This window comes from Lutra lutra, chromosome 9 (genome assembly GCF_902655055.1).
Source record: "Lutra lutra chromosome 9, mLutLut1.2, whole genome shotgun sequence".
Taxonomy (NCBI): domain Eukaryota; kingdom Metazoa; phylum Chordata; class Mammalia; order Carnivora; family Mustelidae; genus Lutra; species Lutra lutra.
In genome coordinates, this window is record NC_062286.1 from 17,113,923 (window position 1) to 17,137,812 (window position 23,890).

The 23,890-nt window shown below is 39.0% G+C and overlaps 1 long non-coding RNA gene across 1 annotated transcript; it reads left to right on the forward strand.

Moving 5' to 3' along the window:
- The first annotated feature begins 12,959 nt into the window (after positions 1 to 12,959).
- LOC125109994 (uncharacterized) lies at positions 12,960 to 15,046 on the forward strand. Its single transcript, XR_007130406.1, has 3 exons — positions 12,960 to 13,172; positions 13,315 to 13,399; positions 14,809 to 15,046. It is a non-coding gene; the product is annotated as an uncharacterized LOC125109994 (long non-coding RNA).
- Positions 15,047 to 23,890: the final 8,844 nt, after the last annotated feature.

Genomic DNA, 23,890 nt, shown 5'->3' on the forward strand with positions numbered 1-23,890 from the left:
GTATATTGTTATAAACTTCAGAAGCCCCCCCACACCCCTTCCCCATGTATGCATATGTAAGCAAGAAACAAATGGCCAAAGGGATTAGTACATCAGCCAAAGAGTGGTCCTGAAGCACATCAACTAGAACTAAGTAGAACTCATCTTTTTTGAGGAGAGTTGGTGGCATAAATGAGATTACCAACAATATATATCTGGGGTATATGTCTGCAGTGATTATATAATTTATAAAACATTCATATCTATGTGCAGTTGGAGTCTCCTGTATGCCTATGGATCAGCAACATGGAAATTTTTTTCCCATTTTTCAGGTTTAGTGTATTTACTTATTGATTTACAAATAATTCATTAAATGTTAGAGTAGGAAAAATAATGAAAGAATAACCATTAATGATGATGTAAGGACAACAAGGATAAAATGAGGGACCTTGTCTTTGACTCTAACCTTCTGAAGTACATACTCATTCACATAGATACCTGCCTGGTCTGCAAAATCTAGAAAGGTTCTGCTTATAAACACCTAGGTTTTTTGTTTGTTTATTTGTTTGTTTTTCACACGTTTTCACACGTTTTTATACCCTCCTACTTAGTTTTAGTCCAACTTGCCTTTCATCTCACCAAGGTCTCCATCCTTCTGTCTACTTTTCTGGTATCTCTTCCTAATATATTTCACTCCAACCCCCTTCCTCTCCATGTGGATTTCAATGGCACTTCCCTATCAACCTCCAGAGTAACCACACTGTTCAGAGAAAAACTGGAATCCCACAAAGTATGGTTCCTCTAGGTACATTTTCTCTAGCATCAGATGGGCACCAAGACTGTCCGACAAGCCTGTTGTCTCAGTAGGCTCTCTCACCGTTACTATGTTAGCTATTTTAAATCTTGATCTTCTTCAGCCTTCAACTCGCTAGCCCTGTAACCTACTTAGAGCAGATAATTCTAGCTTTTACTTCAGAACAAAGAAATGCCATTGCAATTGGAAATCTGTTCATGTCAAACCCATAAAGGTAAATGTACCTGAACCCTTATTTTTACCTTTTACATGTATCCCAGTGTAAGAGAGACCTTCCCCCTTTGAAAGATTAATTCATTCGCCAGAGTTCTTCAATCTATAGCCTGCTACCTCCCAGGAGACCTGGCTATATTGGTTCTTCCCTCTTTCCGCAGTGACTTCAAAGAAAACAATTAGCTAACATTGGTTGAGAGGATGTGGACCCACATTCCCAGATGAAGAGAGGAAGACCTAGAGAAAACATCCAAAATAATAGTGCTTGAGAATGGAAGGGCTAGAATTAAGATTGAAATGTGTAACACCACAAAGAGAGGAATTATTTGCTACTGTATATTATCTGCATCATATAATCACTTAAACATCCATGAAATAATTCTGGAGTTACTATCTATTCTTATTGTCTCTAATTCTCACATCTCCCATTGGTTCTTCAACTCACAACACTCTGGCTTTCCCTTCTCTGTTCCCCTGACACCTCATTTTCCTTGTGATCATATACCAGCTCTTTGTGGCTCAGATCTTTTTTGAGACTTCTTGATATCTGCTATTTTAATCACTCAGTGTTTTTATAGATGTTCTTTCCCTGAGCTCTAGGATACCACATGTGGTGGCTTTCTACCTCTCAGCTTGTTCTTTGTTTTGCTTTCCTTCGTGTACTGCTCTTTCCTTAAATGGTTCTCACTAACTGCTTGTCAGAGGATTCAGTTCTTGGTCACCTCATCTATCTTGATAACTTGGATGAGGACCTGTTTGCTGATCCTTGAATTTGCAAGGACGTTCTGTTGGAACCCTTATTCACCACTGTCACCTCTACCTTCTCAAATGCACCAAGAGCTTTAGAGTTCTTTTCTCTACACAACCCAGAGTTGCGGTCAGAACTTCACAGTGAACTAGTAATTGACAGTGTAGCTAAGGAAATATTTGGATTGCCATGGTCCTTTGGTTCTTCATTGTGTAGCTGGGTTTTCTTGTACCCACTCCTGATGCAGCCTGATAATCCTTTATTCCTATCTGTTTTACTTCGTCATCTCCCTGTTACGGGTGCAAAGGTTGACACTATTGTCATCTACAGGTTTTTTCTGCATTTAGTCATCTACATGTGTCCAGATAATAGCTTGAATTCCCAATCTGAGTTACCAATCTGTGTGTTACAGAGAAGGAATGACAGTTCCCGATTTTATAGAAACAATAAGGTGGCTCTTGTAAATAAAAATCTTAGGAGTTTTCTGGTGGAAGACTGAAACCTGTGCCTCTTCTAACTTGCAGAGCTGGAAATTCTGATCTTTTGTTTGCATTCTTGGCTCTTACACAGTTTATTCTTTTTTAAGATTTTATTTTATTTGTTTCAGAGAGAGAGAATGAGAAAGCACATGCACAAGCATGAGCAAGGAGAGGGACAGAAGGAGAAGCACACACCCTGTTGAGCAGGAATCCCAGTGTGGGGTTTGATCCCAGGACCCTGGGATCATGACATGAACCAAAGACAGATGCTTACCCAAGTGAGCCACCCAGGTGCCCCTCTTCATAGTTTAGATGTGCAAACACCAGTGACTATGCCACAAAGGTACTCTCACCAGTAAATCAGCAATGAGTGGTGTTCACGCAGGAATACATCAGTTTATTTAGGGACCAGACCTGGTCTGGTGCCCAGCACATCCTCCTTCTCTGCTTAGTGGCAAGCAGAGAACAGGTATGTACAGTTGTAAGCAAGTGCCAGGATATGCCATTAGCAACATATGATACCAAGTTCTTGGACTGGTCTTGCCTAAAGGAAATTTAATTTTCTTTGAAGACAGGGTGTAGGTTAGGGTGTAATTCTGTTTAGTTAGACATTTTTTGTCCATTGTTAGCCCACCCATTATCCTTTCATGTCCCATTATACTATTTTCAGCATGACAGAACAGAGATAGGTGACTAGGGAAGAAAGGAAAAGCTGAAGTAGAGGGTTAAAGAAACAACTAAGTGCCCCAGGGAATCCCACACAGACCTCTGCACATATCTGTACCACTGCCTAGGTCACTGTTTACCTTTCAGTATCCCATCTAGAGATTAAGATCTTCAGAATAAAAGGAACATACTTTCATTAGTCTAAATGAATTATAGTGCCTAACCCAGCATAGTCCACTGATGGACAAAGTTGCACAAATTTGCAACCACCAGGGAAGCTTCAATGGAGTATTTGTCTTCTCAGAAAATAACAGCAACAATTTTTTACCATACCCATTAAAGCTTATAGTTTTACTGTTACCTCTGGATGAATCTCGCACATGAATCTTTTCATGCAATGGTAATACCCTACTAAAATTTTAGACTTCCATTGCTCCATTTGTTACTGAAACGTTTGTCAAAGAAACAGGAAAGGTAAAATACAGGTCAGGTCCATCATAGTACCTTTGTATCCCACACACCCAAATTATACATTTCTGGACTAGTCTGAATGCACAATGTAACACTTAACCCTGACATAACAAATTCAACCCCACAGTTAAGATTCAGCTATAAGACTGGTCATAATAATACCTGGTAGAATCTTTCCAGGTTCTCTTCTTTCTACACACTCCAGATATCTATATCTAGGCACACACATATACATGTGCCACATATATATACATACACACACACATATACACACACACACACACACATAAACTTATCTACACATGTGTATATACATATAAATTTATGTCATATATATGTTATAATATATATACACATATATATTTATTATATGGGTTTACATATAGGAAAATAAAATTCACCTTGAGAATGAATTTCATTTTGGCAATATGCATTAAGATTTCCTCTAAATATTCACAATTTTAATCCAAGGAGTCTATATCCAGTAATTTATTCTAAAGTTACTGAGAAATGTATGCAAAATTTTAAGAATAAAAATTTTTTAGTAGTATCATTTTCAATAGAAAAAAATTGACAGGCACAGCCTTAGTAACAATTTACTATTTAACTAAATATACCCATTTTGTCAAATATTATTTAGTTCTTCCTGGAAATTGGATTTCAAAAGGATACTAAATAATCTATAGCCATAAAATAATTTTAAGTGGGGAAAAACAAAGCAGCATATAAAATTGTTACACATATAATGGTGGTGGTGGTGTCTTAGGCATTTTTTTATATACATTTTGTCCTACATTTGTCTGGCATTTGTCTATTTTGTCCTTTTTCACTTTTTCTGTCCTAAAAGGTACTTTATTTTTATGGCCATAAACATTAAACGGTTAGTTAAAGATTTCCTAATCTCTAAAATCAGAAACAACTAATAGAATGGGATCTACTATAGTTTATTACAAATGTCTATGTTTAAATATACATATTTGAGAAGACAAAAAAAATTTGATAAATATTCAAGATCAGTTTTAGGCAACAGTTTGCAGTGTCTCCTGACAAGATGAATGCAGTCTGTGAATGATGATAATATTTCTATTAGGAAAACTGAAAGCGAGAACCGCTCTGTTCTCAGACCCCATGTTCGGACTGCTGTGCTTGCTTCCAAAGGCCACATCTCAAGAGGTTCAACGACCTGTAAACTAGTGTGACCAAAATTACAAATGGCTGCCATGTGGCATCACAAACTCTTCCAAAGTGGAGGTGCCAGGAGGGGGCATCTGTTTTGGTTAAATATAAAGGTGTATTTCTTAAGATCAGGACTATTAAAAAAAATGGAACCAGTTTTCCTGTGACATCATTATGTTGCTTTCACAAGCAATTGGGTGAGCATCTGAGTAGTTCCTATGGCATGAGCCCTGTTCCACAAAGAAAGTAGATTAACTCTACCCACTCTCCCTCCAAACGGGCAGAATCCTGAGATGTATATGGTAGAACAATCTGGGTGTTTTCAGGATGAAGACACTTCTTTTCATTATGAGGATTCCTTCCCCATTAATACAACATGGAAGAATGTCACAGAAAAGGGGATGAGCATGAATCACAGAATTACTTTTGTAATGTAGCATGTTTTAAGAAGACTCAAGCAGATGCACACAGAAACAGTTTGCCAAATTATTTTACAATAATATTATAAAATATTTTTTTTCTCAATGAAAACGCTTATGGCTATCAAACTAAGAAAATCCTGTTGGAATGTATGTGTTCAAACCTGTCTTCAGAAACTACTTAATATGTCGATAATTACTTATGAGTCTTTTTAATGTCTGATTTTGAAATGCTTTTTCTGTGATTCACAAAAAAAGTACAAGTATGCCAGATGGCAATGCATAAAATGAGAATAATTTAATGCTTTTGCTTAACAAAGTACTGTAACTTGGCTTACTGTGATAAAGAAAATTTATTTTTAGGATGTCAACCTTCACATCTAAATGTCTGTCTATATGTATGTATATGTGTGTGTGCATACATATATGTGTGTATGTTTGTGTGTGTGTGCATTATAAGATTATACAGGGATTTTTCATATCTGTATATTGTTTAGTTACTCAGACATTTTGTGTATTCATCAACAAAATTTAATGGGCACACTCTTTGTACTGAATTTTCTTTGTGATCTGTTTATTCCTTACAGGATAGGGATGAGAAGATGGATCTGACAGAAAAGAATAAAAAAGTATCAGCATTAAGACCCTATTCAACAAATGCAATATGGCTATTAACCAAAGTCAGTATAATAAATGCAGGAGGGAAAACACCTCCAATCTCTTCAAAGGAAGTTGTGTGGGCTGCACAAGTATAAAGCATATTCACTTATTCATATTCACTGCACAAGTATAAAGCATATTCACTAATAAAGTGAAACCTGAGATTATACAGCATGAATGTGCTAGGTAATTATGAGTTAATGCAACAAAATATATAATTTTGCTTATTCCTTATCAGTAGGGGGTTTAAAGTAATGGATACATTTTTAATGAAATAAATAGAAAACTACTGAAAACTCTGGATAAAAACAAGAGTTCTAATTAATAATCTGCTCTTTGCTATTTCCTGTTGCAGATTTTAGCCCATGTTCTATATTCAGCTGTCATCTAACCATACCCATTTAACTTCCAACTGAAAGCAGGAAAATGTCTTCAAAGTATCCTCTACTTCCAATGCATTGCCAAATTCTCTCTTTTAATTTTCATTTCATAAAAGTAAAAATAATCTCAGAAAGTTATCTTTAGTGCTTCTCCACAAAACCTGCATCTTATCTCTGCAACATCCCTGATCTCATTTAAAATTGTGAAGACTAAAGTTATCTTCCTTGCATTTCAAACAAATTAACTTGTCCCCTTTTCTCCCCATCTCCTTCTAGTTGCCTTAACTTCTTGCTGTCAATTGGTGAACATCTGCCATTCGAAACTATACCAAATCCTTTCACTTTCCTCTGGATCTCTCTTCCATTCATAGTCAAGTATTTTTTAATTACTAAAAAGCCTTGAATGCTTGAATGCTCTAAGTAAACCTCAAAGGCATCTGTTATTTTTAGGGTCCTGCTGTCTTCCAAACGACAGCCTTTGCTACTCTGCCTTGAAGTTAGTCTGCCCTTCCCTAAGTTCCAGAGTCAGAGCTCAACTTTACCTTTCTGCTTATTTAAGTACACAGAGCTAACCATCCTTGGATTCTCAATCAACAACAAGTAGCTAGTCAACAAGTAACTTTCCCAACACTTAATCAGGGTTGGGTCACAAACCAAAGTCATATACAAATATTGAATATATTGAATTGATGGCTGAATAACAATCCTACTAAAGTGGGCTTAATCCATCCAAGTGAATCAAAAACAGTAATGAGGGTATTCCACACCCTTATAAGCCTCAGAAGTCATGTCTCTATTACAAAATGCTAGGGATAAAATGAGGAATCTGCCTGTTTACCCGCCCTGGAATCCCTAGGATTCTGGAGTCCCAACAGAAAGAATAAGCACACTGATACCTAACCTGGCATTTGAAGTCACAATGCCAGTCTGCCGCCATCCTGGAAGCAATATGTGAATTCTGTCTGCAGCTGCAAAAGAACTCCTGTCTGCTCTGCCCTATTCATTTATTTGAAAGGAAAGTTACAACCTTACTCTACGCCCTTTACAGGTATGGTGACTGCTGTCCCCGCAATTGATTAAGCTCCATTTGTTTACATAATATTAAGGAGTATTTCAGGCACCAATCTTTCAAGTTGCCAACAAAAAACACATTGTTTTCAGTTTTTTAAAACATAATTAATGGTAGACTTCTGTGCTAGGTTAACTCAATTGATTTTTTTTTCTGCCCCACTCCGCCTCCCCCCTTTGTCACTTGACAGCTCGAAGCTGGGCTTGGAAAAGCTCATTTGCATTCTTGCAGCAAGATTGCAGAATAAACCAAGCAAATACGTCTATTTGTGTACTTCAATATATGACTGTGCTTGCTTCAATCAAGACTTATTTTCAGTATCATGGCCAACAAAAGCATTAAACGAGTTTTCTCCGACATGAGTGATAAGCTGTTGAATGTATTTCTTTAAAGGATTTTTTTTTTCTGTGATGCTTATGGAATGCAATAAAAAACAGAAGCAAGAGTGCAAATCTCACTAGAAATTCATAATGCCACCTTGCCATTTGACTCATTCTTCTTGTTTCCTGACATGTTAAATACCTTCATTATAGTTTAGGTTGTACCTGATTAGAAGTTTAAAAGATTACAGATATTTCAAAAGGAATTATTTTTAAAAATCAGTATTTCACATGGAACTTATAAGATTTCATTCTCAACCCAAGATTGTCCTTTCACATACTGATCTCTTTGGGGAGTTGATGCTGGTATTGCCTTCTAAGAGTGAAAAACACCTCAAGTCTTTTTTTTTTTTTTCAGGCATTAATATTGTTTCAACATAATCTCTTCTGGGTATTTTTTTCTAATTCTTCCCCCATGAAAATGCTTGGTGCAAATTCATTGAAATAATTTCTTCCTTAACTATTTCTCTGCCATGGACCAAATATTTAGCTGAACCCAATTATTTTTCTGACTATAAACTCATGTGGTTTCATCTATAAAATGGAAATCTGTACCTGTATGTGCAAGAGAGGCAGAGAGGAGAGACAGAGATAGAGAGGCAGAGATGGGAGGGAGAGGGAGGAAGCATGGGAAAGCAGGGGGAAAGAGTGGGAGCAAGGGAAACAAAGGGGGAGACAGGGAAATGGGGGGAGACAGGAGAGATTTGTGTGTTACCGGAAAGGTACAAGAGAAAGAAAGAAAAATCATGTTCCTTGTGTTCCGCATAATGCTATGTAGTCAGCGTGAATGACAGAGGTGATGTTCTCAGTCATTTCAGTCAACACATTCTTCTTTTCACAACCTAATCTCCTTCATCTGAAAGAGAAATATATTTTTAGCCACCTCTCTGGGACCAAGTCATTGATTTATGAATATAAGGTGAAGGACTTCATGAATTTTTTTCTGACCTCCATCTGTCATTTTCTCAGTCATATCTATTTTAAGAAATATAAAACAAATTGTCCTAATGGGGCACATTATCACCTTGATATATCACACAGGAAGAACTGCCTCTGCTTCTTATCACACCCATACAGAAAATTAGCTTTACACTGCCCTAAGCTGATTTTCTGTCTATTCTTTATTATTTTATACTGATAATGATACACATTACTCAAATACTGATTCATTCTGAATATTCTCACCAGAGATTGGAGTAAGTCCCTTCAAGTCTTTTGTTGATAAGGATAGAAACTAGAAGCAATTGTTCCTGCAACTGAGAATTCCCGGAATATTAATCCACCAAAGCTGACCAATGGATCATTGTAGTGACTTCCAACTTTTCCTTTACTACATATGATTTTACATTCTAATACAACTACCAGCTATGTCTTTGACAGACATCACACCTGTTAACCTTCAAGCCTCATCCAAAATCAGCTTAAAAAAACACATCATTAATCATTAGGCAAACGCAAGTCACAAGTATAATGAGATACCACCTCACATCTTTTGGGACATCTACTATAAAAAAAAACAAACAGAAAAAAGAAAACAAGTGGTAGTAAAAATGTGGAGAGAAATTAGAACCCTTGTATATTATTGATGGGAATGCAAAATGGTTCAGTTGCTCTGGAAAACATAGTATGACAGTTCCTCAAAAAATTAAAATATAATTACCATATGATCCAGGAATTCCATTTCCAGATATATACTCCAAAAAAATTGAAAATAGGATTTGTACACCCATGTTTATAGCAGCATTATTTGTAATAGCTACAACAACATGGAAAAAACCCAAGTTTTATTAACAGATGAAAAGATAAGCAAAACGTAGTGTATACTTACAAGGGAATATTATTTAACCTTAAAAAGGAAGGAAATCTGACATATGCTACAACATGGATGAACTATAAGAACATTATGCTAAGTGAAATAAGCCAGTCTCTTTCTCTCCCCCCTCTCTCTTTCCCTCCCTCCCTCTCTCTCTCTCTCTCTCTCTCTCACACACACACACACACACAAATAGCAACTACAGTATGATTCTAGTATTCTCGTGGTTAGATGCAGAGTGAGCATAAGACGATATATATCCTAAAAGAATAAGTCAGAAACTGACACACAAATAGGATGCATTCTGTAGCCAAGATGCAATATGTTTCACAAAGTTGGATGTTAAGATAGTACATTTTCCTTGTAAGGTATCGTGAACCTTCCTGTGTGGTCCTGGAAGCCCTGATAATATACTTCAGAATGGGGCAATATCACTTTAATTCACATGCAGAGACACAGAGCTCTCCTTAGTGGTTGGTATTGTCACTAGGACAAAAATAAATGATAGTACATGAAACAGGCTTGATCTACATGAAGGTTACTAATAAGAAAGTTAGCAACCAGAGTTTCATTAATAAAATCGTGATGTACAAATAATTACATTTCTTGCTTTTGATCATAGTTGAGCATTTTGTTTTATTCTGACTCTTACACTTGAAGAATGTTGACAAAATGAAGTTTTGTTAGAGGAGGGTGATCTGGAGGGCGAAATATCTAGAATCCAAATTAGAAATGAGGAAGAGCTATTCGTATGGTAATTGTTTAGCTTAAATACATTGGAAAGATGTTGTATAGTTCTACACATCTAAGGCACTACCTTAAAAAAAAAAGTAGCTTCATTTTGTGTAGTTTAAGATAATAAAAGTAGGTCAAATGGAATAAAGTTGAGGAATGTTAGAGTTTATCTCTTTTAAAAAAGACTATTTATTTGATGGGGGGAGGGGTAGAGGAGGGAGAGAAAAGTCTTAAGTGGACTCTGTGCTCAGCTTGATCTCATGACCATGTGATCATGACCTGACCAGAAACTGAGTCAGAGGCTTAACCAACTGCATCACTCAGGTGCCAGGGCCCTGAGTTTATAACATTTAAAAAATAATTGTAACAATTAATGCTGTTCAACAACACAACTTAACACTTCTGAAGCACTAGTCTCCCTGTCACTGGAAGAATTCAAGTGTGACAGTCATCCATGAGGAACAGAATCAAAGGGAATACTGCATTGGTAGAAGTTGAGATGTGAGACCGCTAATATATATTTCTAGCCCCAAGATTTTAAACTTCTAAGTAAATTGAACACCTTGGAAACTTACACTTATCCCTTTGAAATTACTCACAACACTTTTAACATTAAGAATAAAGAAGGTTATTTAAAGGACACTCAAAAGTGGTAATGATGACTAGATTGAGCCCATGCCATATTAGGACAGAACAAAACTGAGTTTTAAAATAAGTTTGCAGAAACACAGGACAGGACAGTTATGCGAAAGTCATTTGTTGTGTACTGAGGTTAACACAAAAATAATAATGACCTGGTTAGCTATGACATTAAAGGCAAGCACAAAAAAATAAAGAGATAAGTCAGACCTCATTAAAATTAAAAAAAAAAATGTTTGAACATCAAAAAACATCCAGAAAGTGAAAAGACAACTTTTAGAATGGGAGGAAATATTGGCAAAACATATAGCTGATAAAGGTCTAGTATCCAGGATTTATAAAGCACTCTGACAACTCAACAACAGAGACAATAAAATTTAAAAAATAGGCTGAGTACTAGGTTAATATCTCTCCAAAGAAGATATATAAGGGCTCAGCAAACATATGAAAAGATACTCAACATCACTAGTCATTATGAAAATGCAAATCAAAGCCACAGTGAGATGCCATTTTATACCCACTAGGATCACAGGAATCAGAAAAATGGAAGATAAGTACCAGCAATGGGAGGAAGTAGAAAATGTAAAACCCTTGTACATTGCTGGCGGAATGCAGAATGGTTTGACTACTAGTGATAAGCATTTGCTGGTCCCTCAAAAAGTTGAAGATAGAATTACCCTATGGCCCCTACAATTCTACTCCTAGGTGTATACCCAAAATGATTGAAAACAGGTACATAAATATCCATACATGCTTGTTCATAGAAGCACTATTCATAATAGTGAAGCCAAAGGGTGAAAACAACCTCTAGGTTCACCAATGGAGGAATGGATAAAGAAATTATGTATATACACATAATGGAATATTATTCAGCCATAAAAAGAAATCTAGAACTACTACATACAGCAGAATGGATGGACCTTTGACACATAAGGTTGCATACCATATGACTCTATTTGTTTAAATATTCATTATAGATAAAGCCCAGAGAAAGATCACAGATTATTGCCTGCCACAAGCTGGAGGAGGAGGATACACAGAGAAATGCCTTAATATGTTAGGGGTTTTACTTTGGAGTAATGATTGCATAACACTTTAACATCCAGTACAAAATTGTACTAAATGCTACTTAGTTGTTCATTTTTAAACAATAAATTTTGTGTTTTGTGAATTTCACATCAATAAATTATTTTTTTTAAATAATACATTCTGCAGGGGATGGTAGAGATGAATTCAATATTTAAATACCTTAAAGAGTCAAGTGTGGTGGTCCCTCTCATATCTTTACTTAATTCAACAATCTGGCTTCTTCAGAAACTGGATGGATGCTGGAGGATGATTGTATTCAGTGCCAGACTTAATCAAGCACTAAACCCAGCTACAGCTGCAGCCCTCAATGTGCTATTGTTGTTACAACAGATTAATAAGGTTTCAGGTACATGGGATGCAGCCACTGGTTTGGCAAACAGGTTATTTTCCATTCAAATTAGAAAATAAGATCAGAAATAGTTTGCATTCACGTAGGACAGACAACAATATTTATTCATGAATATGTTTCAGGACTATGTTAAGTCTCTCATCCTCTGTCAGGAATCCTGAAAGATCTGGGCCACCTAGACATCTCAAAGAATGTCACAATGTTCCACAACACCAATGACATCATGCAGAGCTGGCAAGGTGAGAAAGAAGTGGCTAGTCTTCTATAGGTCTTGGTAAGATACATGCATCCCGGAGAAGGGAAAATAAACTCTGAAAAGACTCAGGGGCTGCATACTTGAGTGGGATGTGGGGGGATTCTAGCATCAGGACAGTATCATGATATTCCTTTCAAAGTAAAACAAAAATGGCTGCAGCTTGCATCTTCCATCATGAAGCAGGAAACACAGTGCCTGATAGACCCTTTTGGGTCTACAGGGAACACATTCACACCTAACAATAATTACCAAGAAACATGAAAGACTGTTGGGTTTCCTGGTGTAGGAAAGACATGCAGTAGGTCCAAACCATAGTGTGATCAGTGCTGCCACCCAGACCACACAGTCCAGCAAAGGCTATGATTTTGGAATGTCAGTGGTGGGAAAGTATGTAGTATGGACCTTATGGCAAACTCTAGTACAGAATCACAACATAGGTCTCTGGGATTCTGGGGCTGTGTTAACTACAAGAGAATTATAAGTCCCTTAAGAAATAAGTATCTTGTGATATCTTACTGATGGAGCACTTGAACATGGGACACAAACTGACAATGCCTTTAGAATTTCCCATTATAAGCTGGGTTCTCTCTGGCCCACCACCTCTAGTAAGCCTAGATGCAGCTGTCTATAATATAATGGAAATGCACCTCTGGGAATGAACCTGAGCAGAGCCAGAGGGTACCAGTTACATCCATGAACATGTAGTCCAGACCTTGTGTTACCTGTAGAGCTGCACCAGTGCTCCTCCATCAACTTGTACCAATGACCAGATGGGGTTCCTATACAACCAGTTGAAGGAGAAAGGAAGTATCTGAACCTGATCTATGAATAGATCAAGTTGGTATATGGGTACAAAGTGAAAATGAACCATGACTGCAGATCTATTATTCAGGGGTGGTCCTAAAATGTAGTCAAGAGTGATAATTTCAAAAATGAGCTAAACTGTGAAGAGTTAATCTACTTGTGTTTTTTGTGGAAGGAGAAATGACCCAAAGTGTCAGTGAAGGGCTTTGGAGAAAAATAATGGAATACTGGAGACATCTTCCAGATAGAGGCATGTAGAGGTAATGTAGAAGTGGGCACAAAATGTGATTATTTTGTTAACTCCCCTAGGTGAACATAAAGCACAGGAGAGCCACTTGCCTGAACAACCAAGTAGATAATGTGACTAAGCCAGTTATCTCTAGCCATGCTTTGTCATCCACCATCCACAACCAGTATAATGAGGACATGAGTGGAGTGGTCATGGTGATAGAGCTGGAGGCTATAAATGGACCTAACAGCACAGAATCCCACTTGCCAAGGCAGATCTACTGATAATTCCGAATTACCAATTTATCACTAACAGAGACCAACAACTGAATACCCAATATGGCACCACTTCTCGAGGACATGAACTGGACACAGACTTTGATAAATTGATTAAACTGAGTTCTTTCTATCCTGAAAAAACCATCTGTTCAACTTCACAGGGATAATAAATAAGTTATGAATATGGACATTCCTCTCCTCCCCACACAGCAACAGTCATAGCCAATACCACTATTTGGGGGCTAACAGAATGCCTGATCCATGGGCATGAACTCCTCTACAAATTTCATCACATCAGGAGACTGATGTTAAGTGTTGGATGAGAAGAAGGGGCTGGAGTGGCCCATGACTATGAGATTCATCAGTAATATTATACAGTATGCCATCAGGAGGCTCTTTGCCTTTTATAGAACACAAGAATGACCTCCTAAAGGTGAAACTAAAATGCCAGCTCTGGGTGAACAGCCTGAAAGGAGTAAGCCTGACTCTTCACAGCACAGTGCATTCATTAAACATCTCTACATGGTGATCTGTCCCCAAATGGAAGGATACATGTGCTCAGACACCAAGGGGTAGTATTTGTGGCCTCACTCACCATCGCTCCCAATGATTCATTGGGGGACCTTCTGATTTCTGTTCCTATAACTCTAGGTTCTTCAGGGTTAGAGATCCTGGTCCCTAAAAGTGTACATTCTTGCTAAGGTCCACAGCTAAAAATCCTACAGAACTATAAGTTATACCAACAACCAGTGTATTTTGAACTCTGTGCCCAGGGAAAAGCAGGCAGTGAGGGAATCACAATAGTAGCAGAAGTAATGGACTTGATTGTTAAGATGAGGTAAGACTTTTACACGATGTGGGGGCAATGAGAAATACCTGTGAAACCTAGGACTCCTTCTGGTATTCCCCTCCAAAAATTAAATGTATATGGCTATGTGGGGTATTCCAGAACTGACAAGAGAATGGCTATCAAAACTCTGGACCTTCAGAAGTGAAGATTTGGATCACACCACAAAGCGAACCACCAAAACCTGATGAGTCAGGCAGCTGAAGGAGGAAGAGTTTTAGAAGGAGAATGGAGCATCAGTTACAGTTGGGGTCTTCTGCAGCAATGGGGCCCATTGGGATCCCATTAGCCCTGTTCTTCTCATTCTCCCCTAAGGAAAGGACAGGGAACACTCAGAGGAGCCGCTCCTCAAACCTGTGGAAGCAGCAGGTCTGAACCACGCAGGGAGGAGTGTCGTAGCTGTAAGAATGTGCCTCATCGACTTCTTGCCACACGGGGTAGGGCTGACCAGGGCCTCAGCTACTGGGCTTTGGAATTCATTGTGGAGTTGTCCTGAGATCATGCTCCCTTGTGCAGCATCCAGCCAATGACTGGGAATGTCAGAGATACTACGAACTTCTACCTACAGACATAGAAAATTATAAACAAATCATGGGGCACCTGTATGACTCTGTCTGTTAAGCGTCTGACTCTTGGTTTCAGCTCAGGTCCTGATCTCGGGGTCTTGAGATCGAGACCCACATTGGGCTCTGTGCTTAGCATGGAGTCTGCTTGAGTTTCTCTCTCCCTCTTCCCTTACCCCTCCCCACTGCTCGCTCGTTCTCTAAAATCAATCTTTAAAAAAAAGAAAATTATAAACAAATCAATAGCCCAATAGATTTGAGAGATCATCCAGCATTAAAAAAAGAAAGCAAACAGTAAACATGAAAAAAATGTTCTGTTTACAAATAAATAGGGCACTTAAAGAGAGATACCAGTTTGCTATTTTACAATTGTCAGAGGGACAAATTATAAGGATAATAAGGAGAAAGAAGAGGAGGAGAATTAGTAATAATCTGACAATTGGCAATCTCAAATGTTGTTAAGGGTGTGAGGAAACAAGAATTCATATATATGGTTGTGGAAACTGATCCAATATTTTGAAAGAGCAATATGGCAGAATCTAGTAAAAACAAAGATATCTAATTCCTAAAACCTAGTGCTTCAGCCATGGTTCAGCTGAATATAATGAAAACAAATCTAGATGTCTGAAGCAGAAAGCAATTTGAAACAGGAGCGTAGGGGCATACAAATTTCTCAGAAAGGCTTCAGGAAGGGCCCCTCGCAGGGCCTTTGGGAATGATTCCACAGCAGCTCTCTCTCTGGCCCACCTGGGATGCTGCTCTATCCTTGCCACAACAAGGCCCCTGGGGAACTGGGATGGAACGTGCCACCACACAGCTGTTACCCCAGGGTCAGGAAGCTGTCACCACAATTGTCAGCTCCAGGCCCACAACACATCTGCTGGCTCACGGGGGAAAAAACGTTCCCTTTGTGCTGACTCTTAACAGTGGGACAGCATCTGCTGCTGGAAAGATAAGTAAATACATGGCCTCTTTCTGTGCCTGTTTGTCAGTGACCAGTCCACCTTCACCTTGCTGTTTCCCTTCCCAGTCTCCATGCGAACCTCTGACTGGGAAAGTGCCTGCAAATCTGCAACTGCAGACAGAAGGGAACTTCCAACTTTCCAAGTGTTGCGATGGGTCAGGGGAAACGAGGAGAAGTTTCACATGCACTTTGAGCCTGAATCTGCTAAGTCTACTGCATCTAGTAATTTCACTTTTATTTTATTTATTTTTTAAAAAGACTTTATTTATTTATTTGACAGAGAGAGAAATCACAAGTAGGCAGAGAGGCAGGCAGAGAGAGAGGGAGAAGCAGGCTCCCCGCTGAGCAGACAGCCTGATGCGGGGCTCGATTCCATGACCCTGAGATCATGACCTGAGTCGAAGGCAGAGTCTTAACCCACTGAGCCATCCAGATGCCCCGCAATTTCACTTTTAAATGCACAACCTAGGACCCCATCTATCCAGAGGGGAGGTATTGGTGTTTCAGATGGCTAATTCTTTATTACACCAGATATTTATTTTAGAATGGGAAACATCCCTGGCCCCTCTAGCTAGCACTTGCCTGTAGTGTCCTCCAGAGGTCACGATGAGGGAGGTATGCATGCGCATTTCCAAACACACCCTAGGAGGAGTATACCCCCCACATGGGAACCATTTCCCTCAAGTATTTCCAGCGTATTTGCATACAGATATTCATAGAAGCATTGTCATTTACAGTGAAAAATTCTAAGTGATCTAAATGATCTAGATTTCAAAATGATCTAGATGATCTGAATGATCATCACGGTGAAATAAAATGGGGAGACAGTCAGCTGTATAACTTGTAGCAAATCAAACGGATGAGTCATCTACATACATGTGATGAAGAAGAATAATTCTCAAACGGGTAATCTTTTATGGGAAAAGTTAAGTTGTAAAAGGCTGCTATTATTGATTCCAAAATATAACAATAATCTAAAGTTTCAGGACACTTTTTGACAACATTCCCCTCTTGAGCAGTATGAGTACAGTTTTGTGGGACTAGAAAGGAAGGGCTTCCACTCTTTTGTTTATTCTCTGGCATGTCTGTTGACATCAAATGTCTGGAGTTTAGAACGTAGCATGGGCTTTAATGACATCAGTATACTCAGAATATAATATTTGTACAACACACTGTAGTAATTTGATGAGACCGTTTGAAGCCAGAGGTGACAAGCCCAGGGGCTATGGCTGCCTCAAGGCTTGTCCCAGCCTCCACAGGGGCTGAAAGGATCAATATGGTTAGCAACTTTCATTCATCTGATACACCACCTTTGGGAAGATCTGTATTAACAAGGATCAAAACAATGTTCACATCGCCCAATCTGACTTTTCCTTAAAGGAGTTATGTTTTGGGACTAATATCACCATATAAACAAATTAATAACATAAAACGAGGTAGCCAACAAGAGTAAACACCAGGCTCAATCCATTCTTGTCTTCCCAACTCCTGAGAGCTAAGCAAAGCGCTTAGTACATCTGAATGTTTCTTGACTTTATGGAGTTCCGTCTTCACTGCCGCAGGTCCTGTGTGGATGGCCATTCAAACCCCTACATTTCATCCATAGTCTTCATTGGAGTGATGAAATGGGCAGGTCATGAAAAGTTTCTGATCACGGAGTATTCCCAAAGATTTTGCCCCTAAAAGGATGCCCAAGGTCCTCGTTGAGCAAACAAACTACCAGGAGGTCCCTAAATCCATGAAAATATGCCCATTTCCCCAGTGGGCATACAACCCCATCCTAGCAGCTAACAGTCACTTAAGGAAATTGGTTCGTTCGGGAGCAACAGGCAAACTAAGTTTTACTCGCACCGTGTGTTCAAAACAAATCAAAACTTCGTTACAAATTCTGCCAAGCTTATTTCAGAACAACAAAGTTTGTGTGTGTTTTCAGAAGGAAGGGAGGAGATGACGCAGAAGATGGGGGAGGAAGAGGCAGAGGAGGAGGAGGGGACAGAGGAAGAGCAGTGCAGCTGCAACCCCTATGCCAGCACCACCAATTTCTTCTGCTGTTCTGCAAGGAAATCAGAAAACACCCAATTAATGCCTTTTGCACTTTGAGCTAATCGCAGGGTCCTGGAAATCTCTTCCTTACTAAAACTAAAAAGGCAAGTCTCCTTCTCTCCTCCTTGGAAGGAGCAGTGCCTCCTTCCCTCCCCAAGAGGTTTTGGTATTGGTTTGTTCCGCACTGCACCCTCTGCCTCACCTGCTCCCTCTGATCTGTTTGGAACCTCAAAGCTCGGGGAAGAGATGGCAGGTGAAGCAGCGCAGACGTTGGAACTCAGGCAAACTACTGCTTCCGTCACGGCTTGATCCCTCGTTCCTTCCCCAGCCTCTCTGTTAGTGCCTCCTTCTCATGAATCAAATGTTTTCTGCTTCTGAACCACATCATGCACCTGCCGGAAGCGCTGCTTAGATTTTCTCTCTGGGGTATAGTTTGTGTGAAGCCCACTGAGTTGAAAGTCCTTCAGCATTTGCTCTTGCCGACACCCAGGAGGCAAAGCCTCAGCAGACCGTTTTGTATTCCAGCCGCTAAATGTTAGCGAGTAGGATGGAGACAGAAAGTTCAAGGTCTGGCCACATTAAGCTTTGGTATCACAGTGCTGCACACTTCGACTATCATTTGTGAAGCAGGAACACTGGCTTTAGAAACATTTTACTTTGAAGACGTAAGAACAGCCCAATCCTCTAAGTCTTCAATTTTATTCATTCACCAGACCCAAATCATAAACCCTGTCACAAAAATCACTTGTTCTGAGGCATTGTCCAAATGAAAGGGCAGGGTTTTCTTATGTTTACAAGGAGTCTGAACACAGATTCATCCAGCTGCTAGAATACAAAAGTGAGAAATAGGGCCTAGGATAGCATGTCCAGTTTATTGTTTTGGAAAGAGGCTCCAGAGAATAACACCAACAGGAATTTGGCTTTGATATGGTAAAGCACTTATCCTAGAATCCAAAATATAGAAACAAACAAGGTATTTCTCCAAGCTTCATAAAATGGTAATTGAGGGAGAGAGCGCCCTGCCTGCTAGGGGAAAAAAAAAAAGGCAAAAAAACCCCAACAACAACAACAACAACAACAACAAACAAGGCTTTACAGTGTCACAGAATGGAGAAGTGGATATCCACCGGGGCTCCACCACCTTCTGGCTGGAGGAAGCTGGGGAATTTGCTTGCCCTCTCCGGGCTTAAGATTTCTATCAGCTTATTTGTGGAGCATAACAAATAGCATGGAGGACAAGGGGAGATGGAGAGGAGAAGGGAGTTGAGGGAAATTGGAAGGGGAGGTGAACCATGAGAGACTATGGACTCTGAAAAACGATCTGAGAATTTTGAAGGGGTGGGGGGTGGGAGGTTGGGGGCACCAGGTGGTGGGTATTGTAGAGGGCATGGATTGCATGGAGCACTGGGTGTGGTGCAAAAATAATGAATACTGTTATGCTGAAAAAATAAAAAAAATAAAAAAAAAAAGATTTCTATCAGCGACTTGCAGCTAATGCCATCTGATTTTCAGAATCATTTGGAAATTTGTGAAATATCTACTCTGTGTGCCTCATTAGGACCTTAAACACCGAAAATTTGCCAATGATGTGATGCTGTATGAAAATCAAAGACCTGGTATCTCCTGATGGTGTATTTGGTGTCCTGAGTGGATTAGCAGATTTCAAAGCCTTCCAGAAAGCCACATCTTTGAAAATCTTGGTGGATTAAATGGGCTCTTGCTTTATTCATTCTTCTACTTAAAACAAACTTAATTGCTCACCAGGCTCTCATATAGCGCCAATATATCCAATATATCCCCAATATAGCTGCTTGAAATTTATTTTCATTGTTTTTTTTTTTAATTTTTTTATTTTTTCAGCATAACAATATTCATTATTTTTGCACCACACCCAGTGCTCCATGCAATCCGTGCCCTCTACAATACCCACCACCTGGTGCCCCCAACCTCCCACCCCCCACCCCTTCAAAATTCTCAGATCGTTTTTCAGAGTCCATAGTCTCTCATGGTTCACCTCCCCTTCCAATTTCCCTCAACTCCCTTCTCCTCTCCATCTCCCCTTGTCCTCCATGCTATTTGTTACTCAACACCCAAAGAACAAATAATCCAATCAAGAAATGGGCAGAGGACATGAACAGACATTTCTGCAAAGAAGACATCCAGATGGCCAACAGACACATGAAAAAGTGCTCCATATCACTCGGCATCAGGGAAATACAAATCAAAACCACCATGAGATATCGCCTCACACCAGTCAGAATGGCTAAAATTAACAAGTCAGGAAATGACAGATGCTGGCGAGGATGCGGAGAAAGGGGAACCCTCCTACACTGTTGGTGGGAATGCAAGCTGGTGCAACCACTCTGGAAAACAGCATGGAGGTTCCTCAAAATGTTGAAAATGGAACTACCCTATGACCCTGCAATTGCACTGCTGGGTATTTACCCTAAAGATACAAACGTAGTGATCCGAAGGGGCACATGCACCCGAATGTTTATAGCAGCAATGTCTACAATAGCCAAACTATGGAAAGAACCTAGATGTCCATCTACAGACGAATGGATAAAGAAGATGTGGTATATATACACAATGGAATACTATGCAGCCATCAAAAGAAATGAAATCTTGCCATTTGCGACGACGTGGATGGAACTAGAGGGTATCATGCTTAGCGAAATAAGTCAATCGGAGAAAGACAACTATCATATGATCTCCCTGATATGAGGGAGAGGAGATGCAACATGGGGGGTTGAGGGGGTAGGAGAAGAGTAAATGAAACAAGATGGGATTGGGAGGGAGACAAACCATAAGTGACTCTTAATCTCACAAAACAAACTGAGGGTTGATGGGGGCAGGGGGTTGGGAGAGGGGGTGGGGTTATGGATATTGGGGAGGGTATGTGCTATGGTGAGTGTTGTGAAGTGTGTAAACCTGGCGATTCGCAGACCTGTACCCCTGGGGATAAAAATATATGTTTATAAAGCTGTAAAAAAAAAAAAGAAAAAAGAAAAAAGAAAGGATGAATACCCAAGTTTTGTAGCAACATGGACGGGACTGGAGGAGATTATGCTGAGTGAAATAAGTCAAGCAGAGAGAGTCAATTATTTTCATTGTTTTTAAACCAAAATTCTATTTTTTAGGTAATGCAGTACTTGAGGAGTCTGTTAAGATAATTAAAATTTATTGAAAAATTCTATGAGTGTAATGGAAAATTAAACAGATTTTTTATGATTGTATGAAAATAAGACTTTACCCCCCGGTAGGCGGAGCCCTGAAGTACAGTGTGTTTCTAGGCAATTAAACAGAGACTGAAAAGGAAAATTTGGAAGCTCATTATTTTTTATTAGTAAAACCAAAGAGCTATTTTATGGAATACCAGGGAGACTGCCTCTGCCTTAGGGCAAGCTTAAAGCTGCCCGGGAAGCTTTAAAGTTCAGCCCCAGACTCCTTGTAGTCAGAAGGACTATTCCAGTCTTATCCTCAAGGTAAATATTTCAAACCCTCGGCTCCACTTACTTGCTTTTTACAATCTCCCATCAGTGAAAGGCCATTTTCTTGGAGACTCTTTTGAACCGTGCATTTTAAACTGCTGAATCTGTTCTGAAATTACGTCTCAGAAAGCCACGCTTTCTATTCAGTTACCCTTCCCAGGGGCCTCTACTCCCAGATCAGCTAAAGTTCCTACATTTATTGATCAGTCTCAGGAAAGGCTGGGTTCCCAGCCACCCATCTGCCAATGCATGTTTGTGTGGAACCTTCATTAATTGCCCAGGGGAGGGAGCTCCATTGAACCCTTTAGAGTTGTAAATTTCATGCTTACAAGGATCTCTTCCTTTTCCTTAATGTTACATGCCAGCTCACCCAGCCTCCTCTTTCTTGCTGCCAACACTGACATCTTAGCTTTGCTCTATTCAGAGCCGAAGCAGAATGGCATGAAATAAATTCAATTCTTGTCTCCGTTTTCCTAACACATTAAGTCTGTCACCCCCTTTTAGTGTGTGTCCAATCAGTATACCTTAGGTCTCCATTGATAATTGTTTGGGCATTGTATCCTCTAGTCCCTTTTATCCTTGGGTTGTTGAAGGAATGGAAAGTTTCTCTTCCCTGAGATCTAGGGCAGCATTGTAATGATGGACAATGAAATTTGTGAGGACAGCTCAGAGTCCAACAATTCATGTGAGATAAAAATAGAGAACTTCATAGTGTTTCATTATCTGACAGAGTGGTGAAATCATTATTAATAAAGTTTACTTGTATGAATTATTCACAGCCTTAATGAAACATTAGAAACGTAGATAGACATAATATTGTAGATTATACAACCGGCCTTGAAGCCAATTGAGTAAGCTTCATAGTAAATGTAAGCCCATGGGCTAGCTCAATAACCTCTACATGAACCTTCTTTTCTTCATTTGCAAAATGGGGATAATAATTCCTATTAAACCCTGTTTCAGTGTTGCTGTGGGAATCAAATGAAAACACATTAAAAAGTGAATTGCAATGTAAAAAGCATAACCAAATGGCAATTCAATACAATTAGATCCTGAAATTTGTCATGTTAAAAGGGAACCATGTATTAGCAGCAAAAGCAGTTTTCCTTTAGGAAAATTAATTACTCTCCAATCAGATAAAAACTTGCATGTTGTGGATGTACAATAAAGATGCATCAAGTTGAAATCCACATCCATGGAAAATAAATTCTGAAACTCATTTAATAGCTGTAAGACCATGAGAGAGTTACTTAGCTACACATAGTCTCTTATATTATTTTAATCCACAAAATTAAGATAATATAAAGTGTACATTTTATAAGATTGTTGTAAGAAATTAAGTGAACTAACACAGGCTTGATATAGTGCCCAGCACAACCATGCTCAAATAGTGGTTTTATATATATGCCAATTTGGCCACAGGGAAAAGACCATGTAAGTGAAAGAATATGTATATAACCATATAACATGAAACATTACACGGAAAGAAAAACCATATTAATCTGTGAAACAGGGTTACCTTGCTTTTTGGTTTAAGTCATGTTAAGACTATTAGGTCCAGAACTGTTAAGATTGAGTCTATTTTATTTATATTTCTGGCCAGTGCAGTCACTCACCTGATTATTGCCTAAATACAAGTGCTATTTTATTTCCTTATTTAAGGCACTGATAATATGAAACTCCCTCATCTTGGGTAACTAAGGAAGGTTTTGACAAGAGTGCAGGACTTGAACTAGGTAATTGAAATTTAACTATTTTGTAGTCCTTATTATCTGCCTTTTAATTTAGATATAATTTATATACTATAGTGGGTTAAATTGAGTCCCCCTAAATTCATGTCCTCTCAAACCTCAGTGTGTGAGCTTATTTGGAAATAGGGAAGATTTAAATGAATATCTCAGAATAAAATAATCCTGGACTGAGGGTGGGCCCTAAATCCAGTAACTGATGCCATTATAATAGGAAGGAAGGAGAGAGTGGACACCCACAGACACATAGGAATGGAGGTGACGGAGATTGGAACAATGCTGCCACAAACTATAAGGAGCAACCGTGCCCATTGGAAGCCGGAAAAGGTTAAGGAAAATTCTCTCCCAGAGACTTTAGAGAAAGTATGGCCTTGCCAGCACTTTGATTTTGAACTTCCAGCCTCCAGAGCTATAAGAAAATGCATTTCTGCTGTTCCAAGTTGTAATTCATTAGGACATCCCTAAGAAACAAATACACATACACCAAAAATCTACCCTTTTAAAGAATACAATTCAAAAGGTTTTGATATATTCAAAAATTTGTGTGTACATTCTAAAATATTTTCATGACCCTAAAAGTAACACTGT